The sequence below is a fragment of the Ranitomeya variabilis genome, chromosome 8, assembly GCF_051348905.1.
Source record: "Ranitomeya variabilis isolate aRanVar5 chromosome 8, aRanVar5.hap1, whole genome shotgun sequence".
Taxonomy (NCBI): domain Eukaryota; kingdom Metazoa; phylum Chordata; class Amphibia; order Anura; family Dendrobatidae; genus Ranitomeya; species Ranitomeya variabilis.
Window position 1 is genome coordinate 31,361,188 of NC_135239.1, and position 19,764 is coordinate 31,380,951.

Consider the following 19,764-nt stretch of genomic DNA (forward strand, 5'->3'; position numbering starts at 1 on the left):
AGCATTTTATTTTTACTGTTAACACTTTTTGATATTATTTTGGAAAGGGATTATTCAGATGTAATATTTGTAGTTAAAGTGATATCATTGCACATTATTAATCATGGATCCCCAGACTGATTAGAATACATAGGAGCAGCACTAATACCGTCATCTTCAGCTATAGTTCCCATAACTGCTATTGTTTTGCAGTGGAGCTGTGTACAGAAATGAAGAAAGTTGAGCATCGTGTGTCCATAGTCAATCGTTCCAAGCCTGTAAATGAACAAGTATCGTCCACCAGTTCTGTGAGTGTCGGAGGCAGGAAGGAGAGTGAATTCTAATTAAAGGATTATGCCCCCCCAAAATCTAGCTATCCCTTATCTGATTACTGGGGGATCCAGTCGCTGAGATCCCCAATAATCCCGAGATTGGAGCTTTAAAAGCCCAACAACGAGGCTCTGCAACCCCGTGCTCAATGGAGTGGAGATGATCACGTGCATTCATTGTCTACAGCACTGACAAACACCTGGGTTATTCCCCAAAATTTCTAGCTATCCCTTATCTGATTACTGTGGGTTCAATTACTGAGATTCCCAGTGATCCCGAGATTGGAGCTTTTAAAGCCTAAGAACGAGGCTCTGCAACCCCGTGCTCAATGGAGTGGAAGTGATCACGTGCATTCATTGTCTACAGCACTGACAAATAGCTGGGTTATTCCCAAAAATGTCTAGCTATCCCTTATCTGATTACTGTGGGTCCAATCACTGAGATTCCCAGTGATCCCGAGATTGGAGCTTTTAAAGCCCAAGAACGAGGCTCTGCAACCCCGTGCTCAATGGAGTGAAGATGATCACGTGCATTCATTGTCTACAGCACTGACAAACAGCTGGGTTAATCTCAAAAATGTCTAGCTATCCATTATCTGTTACTGGGGGTCCAATCACTAAGATTCCAAGTGATCCCGAGATTGGAGGTTTTAAAGCCCAAGAACGAGGCTCTGCAACCTTGTGCTCAATGGAGTGAAGATGATCATTCGCATTTATTGTCACAAATAGCTGAGACTATGATCGGCAACTCCATAGTCAATGAATGGAGGCCGTGCATGCTCATGCAAGATGAGGCTGCAGATCTCCATTTTTGGGCTTCCAAAGCCCCAATCTTGATATCACTAGGATAACAGCAGTCACAGTCAGATCCCCAGTGATCAACAAGTAATTTGATTTTTTGGGGGAATAACCATTTAAAAGGGACCTGTCACCATGTCAAAAGTGTACATTTTTTTGCTATTATTTTATTCCCCTGCTCCCCTGAGTATTTGTGTTTTTTTGTTTTGTTTTTTTTTAATGTGCCATCCGGTTCCAGAGATATGGGCGTTTTTATTTAGTGATGATTTTATAGCCTTTAGGGGTGTAACTCAAGGGATCCTCTGGGGCGTGTCTTCAGGCTGATTTGCATTACCCATAATACCATAAAACGTAGCCCTATAAAGATCCATATCTCTGGAACCGTATGGTGGATTTGAAAAAAAGAAGAAAAAAATGCAGATTATTCAGGAAAAGCCTAAAAAAGCTAAGATAAAAGAAACCATCAACTTTTAACCCTTTGATGGGTCATTTTAAATACAGATGTTTCCTCTTATTTTTTATTTTGGCTGAACATATCCCGAGATAAGTAATAAGAAATTACCAGATTTGAAAAAACAAAAAACAAAACATGATTTCACGTCACTCTGCGGGGAAATGTTTATGATATATGAATCAATATATTGTTCTCCCAAAACACAGTATAATGACCCCCACAGTGGTCCCCTCACTGTATAATGACTGCTACAGTAGGCTCCACACTGTATGATGGACACCTCACTAGTCCTTACACTTTGAGGGTTCCCACAATCTAAGATGGCCCCTACAGTCGCCCCCAAACTGTATGTTGGCCTTTCCATGAGCTCCCATAATGTATAATGGCCCCCACACTGTATAATGGATCCCTCAATAGTCCCCACACTGTATGATGGCCCCACATTAGCTCCTACTGTATACCATATAATGGCATTCATTAGCTCCCATACAAGATAACGGCCCCTAAACTACATGATGGACCCCACGTTTGCAACCATGCTGTATAATAGACCTCACATTTTCACCCACATTGTATAATGGACCCCACATTTGCGCCCACACTGCAATGTGCATAATGGTCACCACATTGGCACTCTTGCTGTAAAATGGCCCCCCATATTTACACCGATGGTGTATAATGGCCCCCTCATTACACTGACACTGTATAATGGCCCCCACATTTGCATCCAGGGTTGGACTGGGGCACCAGATGATTCTCCGGTGTGCCCGAGTCCTCAGCTGGTCCCTGAGCAGGACATAGAGGGGGCCCGTTGGTTTAAACTGAATGTGCATCCGAGGACGCACATTTAGTTGAAATGTATTGTGGTGCAGAAAGTCTGCACTGCAATAGTTAACATGGCCACCAGCTGACGTCAGTATGTGGTATTATTCAGTCACTATGTGGTGGTAATATGTGGTCTGGTCATGTTGTGGCAGTATTTCTCCCTTGTACAGTAAGTAGCATTATTTGGTCACTTTGTGGTGGTAGTATGTGGTTTGATTACACATGGATCCGTGAGTTTTAATTAAAGAACCCCTTTGATGCAAAGTACCGTAATTGTACATCCCAGTTATGGTGGTGCACAGTAACGTGCAAGAGCCACCTGTATTTTACAGTCAATGCTCCACTATACCAAGGGATAATGGCTAACAGGTATTTACATATAGCTGTAGGGTGGGCCGCTAGGGTCAGTTCCTCCTGTGGGCCCCAGACACCACAGTTTGACGCTGTTTGCATGCATGCTGTATAATGACCCACACATTTCACCCACACTGTATAATGGCCCCACATTTTCACCCACACTGTTTAATGGCCCCACATTTTTACCTATGCTGTATAATGGCCCCCACATTTTCACCTACGTTGTATAATGGCCCCCATATTTTCAACCACGCAGTATAAAGGCCCCACATTTTCACCTACGTTGTATAATGGCCCCCATATTTTCAACCACGCAGTATAAAGGCCCCACATTTTCACCTACGTTGTATAATGGCCCCCACACTGTAGAATGGCCCCCCACATTTTCACCTACACTGTATAAAGGCCCCACATTTTCACCCATGCTGTATAATGGCCCCTACATTTCACCCATGCTGTATAATGGCCCCCACATTTCACCCACGCTGTATAATGGCCCCCACATTTTCACCTACGCTGTATAATGGCCCCCACATTTTCACCCACGTGCATAATGGTCCTCACGCTGTATAAAAGCAGCTACACTTTGACAACCTCACCACAGTAGTCCCCACACTGTATGAGGGCCCCCCACACCAGCCCTTAAAATGTATGAGGGTCCCCCATACTTTATGATGCCCCCACAGTTGTTTGACATGTTAAAATAAAAAACATCATATACTCACCTAATCTAGGATCCTGCAAAGTGCAGTCACATACACCAGGCATATCCTCACTAAGAGCAAATGATAGCATAATAAATTTGTAGCTGCCGGAAGCCTCCAGTGGGGCATAGATCACTGCATACAGATTAGTACAGCTCCTGTTAAAGTGTAGCTGTCATTTCAGAATAAGCTATCCTATGTATGTAGATGGGAATAACACTATTTTTGATCTGTTCCTGTATTTTTGCCAGTTTTCCTCTCCGCAGGCTCTCACTCTTTCAGTTTTCTCTGAGCTAATGGGTGGAGACTAGCTGTTATGATGTATTTCATACACAGCACACACATACATGGGGGATCCCCGCTCTTCTGTCTCTATGTAGCGCATGTTTAGAAGTAGCAGCAGCATGGAGGATGTTATAAAGCATTAATGAGCTGTGCTGCTGTGAATCCAGCACTGTAATGTACTAGAACAGTTGCTTGCTTGAAGCTGCAACACCATTTCCCTGCCTCTCACTGAGCGGATTGGTCATCACTACTCCCTCCCCATTCTAAACAGTAAAAAAAAAGAGCTGTAACTTGATACCTCAGTTTGTGGGCAGTAAACTTTACTTTGACAAAGACGTATTTCAGCTATTTTTCAGAATGAATGATGAGTTCAGGAGAAGGAAAAGTGTCTCATAAGTGGAAAATAAGCAGATTTTTCAAATATATCATAATTTTTTTTCTTATCCTAAAGATTTCTGCAATGATTGTTTAAACTACTGTGGCCATTAAAGGGAACCCGTCATATTTTACATATAATCAGATTTGTGGATAGCACGGTATAGAGAAGAAGCTGAGCGGAAGGATATAAAGGTTTAATGGAAAGACTCAGAATAACTTTTATTTTATTCAGTGAAATCCTGAGTGTTTGAATGTATATGAGTCCAGTGGGCGGTCCTACTAATGACTGACAGCTATCTCTGTATGCACATTCACATAGGGAAGACTGTCAATGACTGATTAACACCGCCCTCTGGACTTGTATGTATGAGTCCAGTGGGAGGTGCTACTAATGACTGACAGTTATTTCTGAATGTACATTCACATAGGGAAGACTGTCAATCATGGATTAACACCGCCCTCTGGACTTGTATGTATGAGTCCAGTGGGAGGTCCTACTATTGACTGACAACTTTCTCTATTCACATAGGGAAGACTGTGAATCACTGATTAACACCGCCCTCTGGACTTGTATGTATGAGTCCAGTGGGAGGTCCTACTAATGACTCACAGCTATCTCTGCATGTACATTCATATAGGAAAAACTGTGAATCACTGATTAACACCGCCCTGTGGACCTGTATGTATGAGTCCAGTGGGAGGTCCTATTAATGATTGACGGCTGCCTCTGCATGTACATTCATATAGGAAAAACTGTGAATCACTGATTAACACCGCCCTGTGGACCTGTATGTATGAGTCCAGTGGGAAGTCCTATTAATGATTGACAGCTACCTCTGCATGTACATTCATATAGGAAAAACTGTGAATCACTGATTAACGCCGCCCTGTGGAAATGTATGTATGAGTCCAGTGGGAGGTCCTAATGACTCACAGCTATCTCTGCATGCACTGACACACAGGGGAGACTGTCAATCACTGGCTAGGACCGCCCACTGGACTCATGCACACAATTACTAGGGATTTCAATGAACAAAATGCAAGTTTTACTGAAACTTTACCCACAAAAATGTCTATTGATCCGATCAGCTCGTCCTGCTCTATAACATCCTGCCAGAAGATCAGGCACCGTTTTCCACTTGTCAGGTTCCCTTTAAGCTAAGCAGTTGCATTATTCCACAAGGGCCCAGACAATTCTTCGCCTTTTCCTGGGTCAGTGAAAATGAATTGGTTTTCTATGAAGCTGTAACCGATTTGTCAGCTGAATCTAGGGGCATTGTACACAATATCCAGATGACGCAGCCGGGCATTCGCAGGTATTAGCGGCTTGTGTTATTCGGGGCCCAATACTTTCTCGCATGGCCTCTGTTTTCAGGCACGTGAATGGTTAATAACTGCAGCAGGATATTACGAGACTCTAAAGGTAGCGGGAAATTAATTGCTGATTTAATAACAGATAGGATAACGAGCGGCTGCCGGATGTGTAGGTCTTTGGCCGTCTGTACTACATTCAGCCGCTCGGCGGCTCTAGAACGAGCCTGTAAATAACACTTTGGCATTTCTGTAAAAAAAAAAAAAAAAAATGTTAAATTGAGTGTGATTCCTAATGTCATGTCTACAGAAAATAGTCAGCATTATTGTAGCGTATGTCAACGTCTGGAGTTTCAAGGACACAACAGCATCTGCTAAGTTGCAAGAAAGTTCTGCTGGTGCCGCAGCAGCTGCAGTATGGATTTACAATTATAAGGGACATCCACTGATAGAGTTATTCTACGATCTTGGGATTCCTTTCTTTTACAGAACACATAGGGATTTCTTCTCTCTCCAACAAATAATCGATATCGCAAATCTTATTTTTGGAAAATATATGCATTATTTCACAGTCCTGCAACTCTGAGTCCCCGGGAAAAAAATCATCCCTATATACAGATCACTGATGATAGCAGTAGTTAGAGTAATGGTAACAATAGATCAGAGGAAGGCCCGTTATGCACCACATTTTTGTGATGTACTTGATGCAGGGACAGACATATCATTGGAGCAACCTGTGCAGCCTGCTAAAAAGAAAGCTGAGCTGTCTCAGCTGTCTAGGAGTAGAGTTGGAAACACGTTGTCACAGTGATACCATGACAGAGGAACCAGAAGACCACTGCGTCTGGCTTCAAATACTTCTGCAATGGTCAGAAGTACTTCACCATCATACTAAACTGTGCAGATCTTTTGCTTGCTAGCTAGTAGTGCAAGGGTTAACGTGCTCAGTTGAAGCTCCTAGAGCTTTCCTACCTGGATTGTCTCAGCTGTTCAGTGTTAGCCACACCCAGTGGCACCTAGTGATTGCCAGTGTTAGTTCTTGCTGCCTGGTTCTGGAGTTGGAGGTGTAGCTTGTGGTTGGAGTTGGCGTTTGGAGATTGTTGATTGTAGTTTTGTCTGTGTGCAAATCCTCATCCTCTCTGTTGTGAACTCTGTTTTTGGGCTCCCTCTAGTGGTCACAAGCGGTACTGTGTAGTGTTGTCTTTCTGCAGGTTGGCAGCATCAGCTGGTTCGTTATCCTTGGTTGGTTTCCTATTTAGTTCACCTGGATACTCAGTTCCTGGCCTGCTCTACTGTTATGATCCTTAGTGGTTGAGGATCACAAATTACTCCAGCTAAGTAACATACATAGGACAAGCTCTAGGGAGGTGGCAAACTGGACTGACCGCAAATCTGAACCTATCCAAACACACTAGAAGTAGCCAGTGAACGTGCCTAAAAATCCTAGATGTCTCGAGCCAGCCTGAGGAACTAACTACCCCTAAAGAGAAAGAAAGACCTCTCTTGCCTCCAGAGAAATAATCCCCAAAGAAATAGAAGCCCCCAACATATAATAACGGTGAGGTAAGAGAAACGCACATACACAGGGGTGAAAACAGATTTAACAAATGAGGCCCACTAATACTAGATAGCAGAAAATAGTAAAGGGGTCTGTGCGGTCAGTAAAAAACCCTTACAAAATATCCACACTGAGATTTCAAGAACCCCCGCACCAACTAACGGTGTGGGGGGGAGAAACTCAGTCCCCTAGAGCAACCAGCAAGCGAGGAAATCACATTTTAGCGAGCTGGACTAAAAACATAATAAATGCTGATAATCAAAAAATGATCAAACAAAAACTTAGCTTGTCTTGGAGAGACTGGGAGCAAGGTAGTCACAAGGAATCTGAAGAACACTGAATACATTGAGAGCAGGCAAGGAACTGAGTATCCAGGTGAACTAAATAGGAAACCAACCAAGGATAACGGACCAGCTGATGCTGCCAACCTGCAGAAAGACAACACTACACAGTACCGCTTGTGACCACTAGAGGGAGCCCAAAAACAGAGTTCACAACACTTCTCCTGTTTGATTTTTATTTCTTTTAACTCCCTTGTATCCAATGCTGTTGTTTGGTGAATGTATTTTGTATGATTTAGTATTTTTCATTTATCCCTTTCCATCTTGCCTTGTTTGTCTGGTTAGTTTGTTCCTATATACTTCATCTTCCCACTACCCTGGGTTGGAGAGGGGACAGATAGGGGTTGATATACATACAGTAGCATAACAGGGCACATGAACCCGGCATCTCCACCTTCAGGAATAATCTGGGGGACAGGTAGAGACTAGGGCATCCCTAGTTTTAGGGACTTGGTTAACACCTATAGTCCCAACACCATCATCACAAATGTCTGGTGTACTTCTCTGCTCTGTTAGAAGCTGATTAGGTCTGTGAATGGATGTGGAAAGACCTCTGGACGGGTGACCCCGTGTTAATATAATAATCTTTATTTTTATATAGCGCTAACATATTCTGCAGCGCTTTACAGTTTGCACACATTATCATCGCTGTCCCCGATGGGGCTCACAATCTAAATTCCCTATCTGTATGTCTTTGGAAGAATGTGGGAGGAAACCGGAGTTTCAAAAGGAAACCCACGCAAACACGGGGAGAACATACATACTCCTTGCAGATGTTGTCCTTGGTGGGATTTGAACCCAGGACCCCAGCGCTGCAAGGCTGCAGTGCTAACCACTGAGCCACCGTGCTGCCTTGTGTTATCTTATGGTCTATTTATCTACTGTTTGTTTTTGGTTTGCCTTTATGCGGATGGAATGGCTGTTTGTTTCCATTATGGTGAAAGTTTATGAAGTCTAATAAACTTTCCTGTTTGCACCAAGAAGCTTTGTACCTGTGTGGACCTAGCGACTACCAAAAAGTGAATCCCTACATTGCACGGAGGCCATCTTCTGTCTGAGTCCTCCAGTGACTTGATATATCCATTTGTACTATAATACCAAAAGATACAGGGTCTGGTGAGCCCATACAAATCTTGTGGTCCCCAAAAACTTGCGTATTTATAGATATGGAATAGCAAAGTGAGAAAAATAGAACATACATTGTATTTCACATATGTAAAACTACTAGTAGTATAAAAATGAGAACAGCTCCAAGTCTCATGAATATAGATTTAAAGGAATATACCGCCACAATGGTGGACAGTGTATCTGTGAACACAATACAGACCTGCAAATAAAGTTGTGTTTTTTATATGTATGCCTAAAGAAAATAAAATGCATATAAGATAATTAGGAAAATGTCAACCTGTTTGCTACTGAGGAAATAAAATTGGAAATCTTAGGGGTTATATTGCATATAGGTTCCAGTGTTAAAAATAAGTTCTGCAGCGCAAAAGTTTTTTTTGCGTCATAAAACGTTATAGAAGAGCAAAGCAGATAACATTTTTCTATACGGTGAATAAAAGTCCAGCGTAAACCTGCCTGACTTTTTTTACATCTGTGAGTGCATGGATACATTTATTGTATATGCCCTAACCTGACGCTCGTGGGCCACAATGCAAAATCTCCAACATGACCCCCAAACATCAGATTGTGGGTGCGACTGCAATCCCTGCAGCTGGTGGCGTGAACAATACATTATTACAGGATAGGGTCGGGCCGAACATGTGCAGATTGCAGCTTTATATGGGATACAGATTCCTTTTTTTGTCTCCGTTTCCATTGTTTCTGCTACTTGGTAATGCCGCCTGGATTAGACGACGACCTTCAGAGCGGTATTTGAAGTAAAACATGTCCGCTAGTTAAAGCGGGTTTAATAGGTAACTTTCTGTCGACAGTTTCCCTTTAAGGCTAATGACGGCGTCACCGATTAAATGGTGTCTTTAGGGCCTTGCGGTGTGAACTGTCAGGGCGGTGAGATGTATTAATTGCGGGTGACACTTGAACAGAGGTACTAAAGATAACCAGCCGCTAATATGATAACACGTCCATGCCTGCGGGGCCCCATTGACCTCTTCTCACCTTTTAAGGTTTCCTTTGCGTGCATGACAGATATGGTTACAGCTGATTTGGGGGGCAGATGACCCCAGGAGGCGACACGATCGCCCGCTGCCTTTATATGTGTGATATTCCTGCAGGTTTAACTTTAAAAATGTAGCTTTAATAGCTGTGAGCGGCATTGACTGTACAAAGCATCGTCGTGAAATCATTGATTAGTGGGCGACGGCTGACACTTTGTTTCAATAGAAGGGATCATTGAGTGATGTGCAGTAATCCTCGGACATGCCGCTGGCAATTGAACTGAGAGCATCAGCAAAACTGAGCGGCATTGTGGCTCCTGAGCAGTAATTATAAGTTATCCATGAATACCTGCTGCCACTATTAACGCTCTGGGTTATCGGCTCGCTGCGCTTGTTTCTACAGATATAGAAAAATGTCCTTCTTATGTACCGTCACTTTAAATACAATGGCGCATAGGTTGCACATGCAATAGGTCTGTCTCTTTTATAGGCGTTGTCCTATCTATAGTATATCAGTAGTATGTGCCATAAATGTCTAATAGATACAGGTCTCATTACAGATTATCTAGAACTCCATTAAAGTTGGTAGAACACCTAGATTTTGCTAAACAAAACATAAACTTCATGTGACACGTCCAATCTTATTGTTCCACAAATTCCATTAAAAGGGTGTTCACATTTTCTATGATCAGGAGCACATTGCTCCCCTGCCTCCCAGTTTTCTGCTTGCTGGAGGGAGTGCAACCATTACAGGCTGACATTGGCATGGCAGAGCCGCTAGCACGAACTGAGTGTTCTCCCATCCTGAAAGCACAGACAGCTTTGTCTATGGAACATCGGAGGAACACAGTGGCCCTTAAGTTAGCCCAATCCTGTAATCAAACCGGCTTCAGAGCAGCGCTTGCAGACTCTAAAACATAGAGCTTACAAGCGCCCCCACCTTGCCTTAAAGACCAACCATCGCTGATACGCTGCAGATTTGGTAAGGTAACCTAAGCAATAAGTAGTCAGGTGTAGAATGAAATATCCATCTGTTAGCCATGGTTGTATTTCTGTCCAGCCGTTACACCGATGCCTCCCCTTGTGCCAGTCTTTGCACGGGTTACCCATCTGCTACAGAATACAATGCAAACTTTTCTCTCTCACCCGCAAAGCTCTCCACAGTTCTGCACCACCTTACATCTCCTCCATCATCTCTGTCTACCACCCAAAAGGCATAAAGAAGAATTACCTGCCTAACAAGTTCTACCAAGTTTATCATGTTGTGCCATATCCACTGTCTTGACGTATTTTGCACAGTCTCCGCTCATACGACAAAATCCCATTATTTCCTAGGATGACCATGTTTTGCTGCTCATTTCAGGATATGTCCAGTTGAGAGTAAAGGTACAGAAGGACAAATCTATATATGTAATATCTGTGTAGCTGCTACGATGTTATGCACATGTCCTGGATCCATGGTTTGCCTCCCTGACCCCGGTCCATTAGCCTTTGTGCTCCACATCTGGCTTTACAAGTAGTCTGGCCTGATCCCATGTGTTGTATTTCCTAGGCCTATATAAGGCCTCTCAGGACACACACCTGGGAATTGGTATTAAGGCTTCCTAGTAACTCTTTTAGTTGTCTGTACACAGTAATTGTCAGTGGTTTCCTGGACTTCACTTGTTTGTCTGCAGCTTTCAGTAACACTGCTACCTATCAGTGGTCTCCAGGACTCCACCTGTTTGTCTGCGGCTTCCAGTAACCCCGCTGTCAGTGGTCTCCAGGACTTCGCTTTTTTGTCTATAGCTGCCAGTAACCCTGCTACTTGTCTGTGCTCTCCAGGACTTCACCTGTTTGTCTACAGCTGCCAGTATCCCCGCTGCCTGTAAGTGGTCTCCAGGACTCCATCTGTTTGTCTGCGGCTTCCAGTAACCTCGCTGCCAGTGGTCTCCAGGATGCCACCTGTTTATCTGTAGGTGCCAGTAACCCTGCTACCTGTCAGTGGTCTCCAGGATGCCACCTGTTTGTCTGCTGCTTCCAGTAACCCCGGTGTCAGTGGTCTCCAGGACTTCACCTGTTTGTCTGTAGGTGCCAGTAACCCCGCTGTCAGTGGTCTCCAGGACTTCACCTGTTTGTCTGTAGGTGCCAGTAACCCCACTACCTGTCAGTGGTCTTCAGGACTTCACCTGTTTGTCTACAGCTGCCAGTATCCCCGCTGCCTGTAAGTGGTCTCCAGGACTCCACCTGTTTGTCTGCAGCTTCCAGTAACCTCGCTGCCAGTGGTCTCCAGGACTTCACCTGTTTGTCTGTAGGTGCCAGTAACCCCGCTGTCAGTGGTCTCCAGGACTTCACCTGTTTGTAGGTGCCAGTAACCCCGCTACCTGTCAGTGGTCTCCAGGACTTAACCTGTTTGTCTACAGCTGCCAGTATCCCCACTACCCCACCTCACCGATTGAACCTGCATTATGTAACAAGGATTGTGTAGGTAGTGGCCCATGTGCAGGGTATACTACAGTTACAGTACTTACCTCCATTTTTGTAACTGACCTGTGCAGAATTTTCTAGTAGTGTAATCATGTTACTAAAATCCCTGATGATTAATTACTTGCTGTAGAACTTAATAATAGTCCGTCTTGCAATCACACCCACCCCTGGTTAAGAAATCTGCATTGTTATAAGATCAGGACTAAGGAATATTCAGTAAATAATCTGATAAACATATTAATATGCAGTTAGTGCAGAATTCTGTGTGACCCTGGGGGGAGTGTGACTACATTGTTTCATTCAGTAATGGCTCAGTTACTGTAGGGAGCAGCAGCTGTCAGGAGTCAGGACCCATCACTTCAGCACCGTGGACAGCTCACAGTAAAATCACATGTAAAGCTGGCATCTCAATGTGTGCACAAAGAAAGCGCCAATATCTCAGCACAAGGGAGCGGATGCATCGATCTATGGCAGGCAACTGTGCACGTGCATAAAAAAAAAATACTGCACTTGTAATTTGTTCCATAGTTATTACCCTAAAACCCCCATGAACAGTTTATTATCACATCTAGAGGATAACCTGCTATAGTATTGGACTGTGGCTCATATGATTTTATAAAAACATTTTTCTTCCAGAAACAGCGCCCCCCACCACTATAGGCGGTGTCTGGTATTACAACTAACCTGAATCAACTTCAGTATCACAAATCATAGTTAAAGGGAATCTGGCACCAGTTTTTTGCTACCCCATCTGAGAGCAGCATGATGTAGGGACAGAGACCCTGATTCCAGCGATATATCACTAACTAGGCCGCTTGCAGTAGTTTTCATAGGAACGCTTTTATCTGATGGGAATCTAGCAGTGAATCAGAATCGCTGAAAATGACGGCGGCCGTTCACTGACTACTATTTACAATGAATGATAATGTGATTGTCTAGTACTGAAGCCAACCACATCCCCCAATTATAAGGGGGTGATCACATTTGAGCATATATATATATATATACATATGAATTATAACAAGTATTCCTCCTATCAAAGTTTTTTCCTCTTATTATATTGCAGTCATCATATTATACAGCACTGTGTATTTACAATTGCTCATTTTGCCTTTCTACTCGCCTAATTCTTCTCTCTTCTTTGCTCTATGTAGAAACAAAAAGTCTCTTGGCCCTGCATTTATCATATCCCTCTTCAACTTCTCACCCCGCTGCGCTCTTCTCCCCCTGCCGGAGACTTTTGCAGTGACTCGTACAGAGAAAATTGACCTCCTGTTTCTACATAGAGCTTAGAAAGATTCATCTAGTCTGTTTTTAATCACGTGATTCATAGACCTAATTGAAAAGAGAAGAATGAGCTGGGTAGAAAGGCAAAATGAGCAATTGTAAGTACACAGTGCTGTATAATAGGATGATTTTAGTAACTTAATGGGATAAAAATTTGATAGGAGGGGGAGGAAGAGGAGAAGGAAGAGAAGGAAAAGGAGGAGGAAGAGAAGGAAAAGGAGGAGGAAGGGAAAGAAAAGGAGGAGGAAGAGAAGGAGGAAGAGAAGGAAGAAGAGGAGGAGGAAAAGGAGGAGGAAGAGAAGGAAAAGGAGGAGGAAGAGAAAGAAAAGGAGGAGGAAGAGAAGGAGGAAGAGAAGGAAGAAGAGGAAGAGAAGGAAGAAGAGGAGGAGGAGAAGGAAGAAGAGGAGGAGAAGGAAGAAGAGGAGGAGGAGAAGGAAGAGGAGGAGAAGGAAGCGGAAGAGGAGAAGAAAGAGGAGGAGGAAGAGAAGGAGGAAGAGGAGGAAGAGAAGGAGGAAGAGGAGGAAAAGGAAGAAGAGGAGAAGGAAGAGGAGGAGGAGAAGGAAGAGGAGGAGAAGGAAGCGGAGAAGGAAGAGAAAGAGGAGAAGAAAGAGGAGGAGAAGAAAGAGGAGGAGGAAGAGAAGGAAGAGGAGGAGAAGGGAGAGGAGGAGAAGGAGAAGGAGGAAGAGAAGGAGGAGGAGAAGGAAGAGGAGAAGGAGGAGGGCTTCTTTAAATCTATGAATATTGTATAGTGTAAGGGCGTGTAGTTGATTCCCACTTCTCCAGCAGTTTATTCCACAGTTTATTTTCTTTTATTTTTCAGGTTCCCCAGTCGATGAAGAACAATCAAATATCAAAATGGAGATGAAGAGATCTCAGACTGTGCTTTACTAATATCTGCGAACAGCAGCACATTTCTGCTCATTTACATCTCTCCAATGTGCACTGTCAATACCAGAAAAAAAAAATATATAAAAAATACAACAACAAGCTGCCATTATGGTAAATCCGCGGCATTATCTGAATAAACGCGGCTTTCATTTGTTGATCTACATTGTATTTGAAGCAAAAGAATATCAGAGCCAAGATATAAACAGAAGCTTTTCTTCTCTGCGCCGCTGCCTCTGCGCCCGCTTCTTACTTAGTGTACTTAGAGAAGACAAAGGAGAAACTTTGAGGATTCTTTGGAGGGGATTAAACAAATTTGCACAGGTGACAATGAAAGGAGCGGTTCTGATGTATTTTAAGCGTTCAGGCCTTGAAGTAGACAGAATACATTTATATTGTCGGTTGATATTTGCTGGAGATGATTAGCATCCCTTTAATATAGATGAACCTCCCGTATTGTTTGTACTTAAGTGCGAATCACTGAAAATTCTAAGATGTCACTCCGAAGAAGAAAGTAACACAAAATGCTGATTTCACTGTAAAACATCCGGTTTCTACAATTTTTAGTAAATCTCAGGAATCCTGCAAGTTTTTCTGGGGCAGCGTTCATCCCATAAACAATGAATGGAGTGCAGTGTGCATGCGAGACCTCCGCTCTATTCAAATGGGGGGCTAAGTCGATAGGGGGTCCCAGCAGTTGGTTGTAAATGTTATCATCACCTCTCCCCTGGATGGGTGATAAAGTAATATTTTGGCAGGAAGAAGTTAAATCAAATGTGTTCACAGTATATACTATAATGCAGCGACAACTTTCTAGCGGCTTCAGAACTATAACACCAAGCATGGCAGTTTGCGTTGGCGTGGGAGTGGGTTGGAAGGGGTAAGAATAATCGTTTCCATCTTTATAAAATGTCCTGGAGAAAAACTGAAGGGTTCCAAGATTGGGGCATTATACGGGGCCCAGAATGGTAGACATTATACCAGAAAGGAACCTAGGATGGGGGACATTATATCAGGAAGGGGCCCAGAATGGGGGATATTATATCAGGAAGGGCCTCAGGATTGGGACATTATACCAGCAAAATGTCCCATGATGGGGAACATTATACCAGGAAGGAGCCCAGGATGGTAGACATTATACCAGGAAGGGGCCTAGGATGTGGACTATTATATCAAGAAGGGGCCCAGGATGGTAGACACCATACCAGAAAGGGGTTCAGTAATGGGATATTATACCAGGAAGGGGCCCAGAGTGGTAGACATCATACCAGGAACGGGGCCCAGTAATGGGACGTTATACCAGGAAGGAGCCCAGGGTGGCCCAGGACGGAGGACATTATACCAGGAAGGGGCCTAGAATGGGGGACATTATACCAGGAAGGGGCCCAGGATTGGGACAATATACCAGGAAATGTCCCAGGAATCGATGCGTTCGTCTCCTTTGCTATTGGCCCCATTTCATTCCCAGAATGCCTTTTTGCCGCCTGCCTGTGATCGCCTGTCACCCAGACACGATGCCGAGCGCGTGAGTGAACGCTACAGACATCTGACTGAAAATAAAAGATATCAATACAGCAACAAAGGCAGGAATCGGGCGCCTCCACTCGCTGCTTCTCCGTGTGTCATTATCGTCACTGCGCCTTTTAAGAAGCTGTATTAGAGGTTGACAGCATTATCACTGTGAAATAACTTTAAAAGTCTATAATTTGTAACTGTGTGCTTTCAGCAACATTAAATTGTTTGAAGCGATCGCTATAAAGCTGACAGGATCAGACAGAACATTTGATAACACAATTTCCATGTATGCCAAGCGGAGAAAAGTAAATAGTCGTCACTGCCGCTGGCTCTGGGTTTTCTTGCTCAGAATTAACCCATTTTTCCCCAGTGACTTACTGCCAAGATATTCCTTCCAGCAAACGCTGTACTTACTGCTTGTGAGACCACTTACCCTATAATGAACCTCTAATAATCTAAAATGCTAATACAGCATCCCCTCCCACAGTCATTGCCTATGTTTTTTTTACTTATTTCCCCAAACAATGAAAATAGTTAATGTTTGATAAGTAAGAAAATCTGAAATAGTCTAATCTAGAATCAATGTTTATAATAACAAGCTAATTATGCAAATTGTCTTTTCAGAGAGGAAGAGAACTAGAACTCTAGTGCCACCTATTGGAAGGTAGCAATCCTACAAGTCAATGTTTACCCTTTAAAGGGAACCTGTCACCCCCAAAATCGAAGGTGAGCTAAGCCCACTGGCATCAGGGGCTTATCTACAGCATTCTGGAATCCTGTAGATAAGCCCCAGATGTATCCTGAAAGATAAGAAAAAGAGGTTAGATTATACTCACCCAGGGGTGGTCCCGGGGTGGTCCGGTCCAGTCCGGGGCCTCTCATCTTCTTACGATGACGTCCTCTTCTTGTCTTCATGCTGCGGCTCCTGCCTGTTGAGGGCAGAGCAAAGTACTGCAGTGCGCAGGTGCCAGGAAAGGTCAGAGAGGCCCAGCGCCTGTGCACTACAGTACTTTGCTCTGCCCTCAACAGGCAGGAGCCGCAGCATGAAGACAAGAAGAGGATGTCATCGTAAGAAGATAGGAGGCCCCGGACCGCGACGCCTATCGGACCGCCCGCCCAGGTGAGTGTAATCTAACCTCTTTTTCTCATCTTTCAGGACACATCGGGGGCTTATCTACAGCATTCCAGAATACTGTAGATAAGCCCCTGATGGCGGTGATCTTAGTTCACCTTCAATTTTTGGGGTGACAGGTTCCATTTAACCCCGAAACACAGTGTCTGCAAATTGAGATTCTGGTTTGGCTATTATTCTAACTCATGTGACTAGGCTCGTTAAAGGGTCAACATTGACTTGTAGGATCGCTACCTTCCAATAGGTGACACTAGAGTTCTAGTTCTCTTCCTCTCTGAAGAGACAATTTGCATAATTAGCATATTACTCAGAGGAGCATTGCGGCTTTAAGTCTCCTCATCTCGGCATGCTTAGCATGTCGATCTCCGCCAGGAGAAATGATACTTCTGTAATAACAAGAAAACATTATTTTCACAGACATGGTTACAGTGTAATGTGACGTTTCTATATACAGTAGATCTCCTAGAACCTGCCATTCACAATAGGTGATGTCACAGCTCACCTCCTCCTCCTGTACAATGACTGATAACATCTCTAAATAATGTAGATAACACAGAATCCACCATTCACAATAGGAGATGTCACAGCTCACCTCTTCCTGTACAATGACTGATTACACCTCTATATACAGTAGATAACACAGGATCCACCATTCACAATAGATGATGTCACAGCTCACCTCCTCCTCCTGTACAATGACTGATAACACCTCTATATACAGTAGATAACACAGGATCCACCATTCACAATAGGTGATGTCACAGCTCACCTCCTCCTCCTGTACAATGACTTATAACACCTCTATATACAGTAGATAACGCAGGATCCTCATTCACAATAGGTGATGTAGGTGATGTCACATCTCACCTCCTCCTCCTGTACAAAGACTGATAACACCTCTGTATACAGTAGATAACACAGGATCCACTGTTCACAATAGGTGATGTCACAGCTCACCTCCTCCTCCTGTACAATGAATGATTACACCTCTATATACAGTAGGTAACACAGGATCCACCATTCACAATAGGTGATTTCGCCGCTCACCTCCTCCTCCTGTACAATGACTGATAACACCTCTATATACAGTAGATAACACAGGATCCACCATTCACAATAGGTGGTGTCATAGCTCACCTCCTCCTGTACAATGACTGATAACACCTCTATATACAGTAGATAACACAGGATCCACCATTCACAATAGGTGATGTCACAGCTCACCTCCTCCTCCTGTACAATGACTGATAACACCTCTGTATACAGTAGATAACACAGGATCCACCATTCACAATAGGTGATGGCACAGCTTACCTCCTCCTCTTGTACAATGACTGATAACACCTCTATATACAGTAGATAACGCAGGATCCACCATTCACAATAGGTGATGTCACAGCTCACCTCTTCCTCCTGTACAATGACTGATAACACCTCTATATACAGTAGATAACACAGGATCCACCATTCACAATAGGTGATGTCACAGCTCACCTCCTCCTCCTGTACAATGACTGATAACACCTCTATACACTGAAGATAAAGCAGGATCCACTGTTCACCATAGGAGATATCACAGCACTCCTCTTCCTCCTGTACAATGACTCCTAACTCCTGGAAACTGCAATACAGTAGTATTGCTTTATGTTCTGAAATTCATTGTTTCCTATGAAGCGTAGTCATAGGCTAAGCTTCATAGGAGTACAAGCCGAACCCGAACAGTAACACTGACTTCCTGGTGAAGTCCATGTTCGGTGTCTGTGCCCGAACAGTAGGTGTTCTATGTGGGCGCCGAACTTTAATGTTTGGGTTCACCCATCTCTAATTAGGACCGCCCCCACACTGGAATGCATGACTGGAATGGTATGATTAAACAGCAGGGACCGCAGCTAGCTCCAGTTATGGCTGTTACTGGCAGGTACTAGCAGTATAACACAGCCAGCAACTAATATGTATGGGACATGTATCTAAGATATTGGGAAGGGTTTACAAATAACATAACTACCATTATCCACCACTAGAAGGAGCTACGCCGAATACTATTTTATATGGATTTTATTTAATAAATCGTATGCAGTAAGCTCCTTTGCGCCCTCTAGTGGTGGCTACATTTTTGTAGGGATTTGGAACTTTGTGTCAGGAAAAAAAGTTTCAACACACTAAGGTTTAGGAAAAAAAAAATCAGTGAACAAAACAACAGTAATGGTATTGATGATTAGACTTCTGTGAACCATATACTGTAGAAGCCTGTACAATAAATTCACCCAAAGGCCGGCGTCACACTAGCGAGTTTTACGGACGTAAGAGCGTAGAAAATACGTCCGTAAAACTCGCCAAACAAACGGCACAATTATTCTCAATGGGTCTGGTCCTATCAGCCGTATATTACGGATCCGTATTATACGGCTTTCTACGGCCGTACAAAATCGCAGCATGCTGCGTTTGTCAGCGTATTGCGCAAATAATATGCCAATGAAAGTCTATGGGGGCGAGAAAAATACGGATTCCACACGGACCAGCAGTGTGACTTGCGAGAAATACGCAGCGGTGTTAGTGAAAAGTCGGTAATTCAATTGCCGGCTTTTCATTTCTCCTTCCCCAACCCGACAGGATATGAGACATGGTTTACATACAGTAAACCATCTCATATCCCCTTTTTTTTTGCATATTCCACACTACTAATGTTAGTAGTGTGTATGTGCTAAATTTGGGTGCTGTAGCTGCTAAAATAAAGGGTTAAATGGCGGAAAAAATTGGCGTGACTGAGGGCAGATATTAATAGCCTAGAGAGGGTCCATGGTTATTGGCCCCTCCTGGCTACAAACATCTGCCCCCAGCCACCCCAGAAAAGGCACATCTGTAAGATGCGCCTATTCTGGCACTTGGCCACTCTCTTCCCACTCCCTGTAGAGGTGGGATATGGGGTAATGAAGGGTTAATGTCACCTTGCTATTGTAAGGTGACATTAAGCCAGATTAATAATGGAGAGGCGTCAATTATGTCACCTATCCATTATTAATCCAATTGTATGAAAGGGTTA

General features: G+C 43.6%; 1 protein-coding gene and 1 long non-coding RNA gene across 3 annotated transcripts in view; one reads left to right on the forward strand and one right to left on the reverse strand.

Annotated features, from left to right (window-relative positions):
• LOC143788041 (uncharacterized) overlaps positions 1-14,237 on the forward strand; it is a 120,705-nt gene extending 106,468 nt beyond the window's left edge. Inside the window, exon 4 of the long non-coding RNA XR_013218540.1 lies at positions 14,013-14,237. This is a non-coding gene — a long non-coding RNA (uncharacterized LOC143788041). The remainder of the gene's footprint in view (positions 1-14,012) is intronic.
• AGBL4 (AGBL carboxypeptidase 4) overlaps positions 1-19,764 on the reverse strand; it is a 1,613,281-nt gene that overhangs the window by 85,817 nt on the left and 1,507,700 nt on the right. The window lies entirely within an intron of this gene.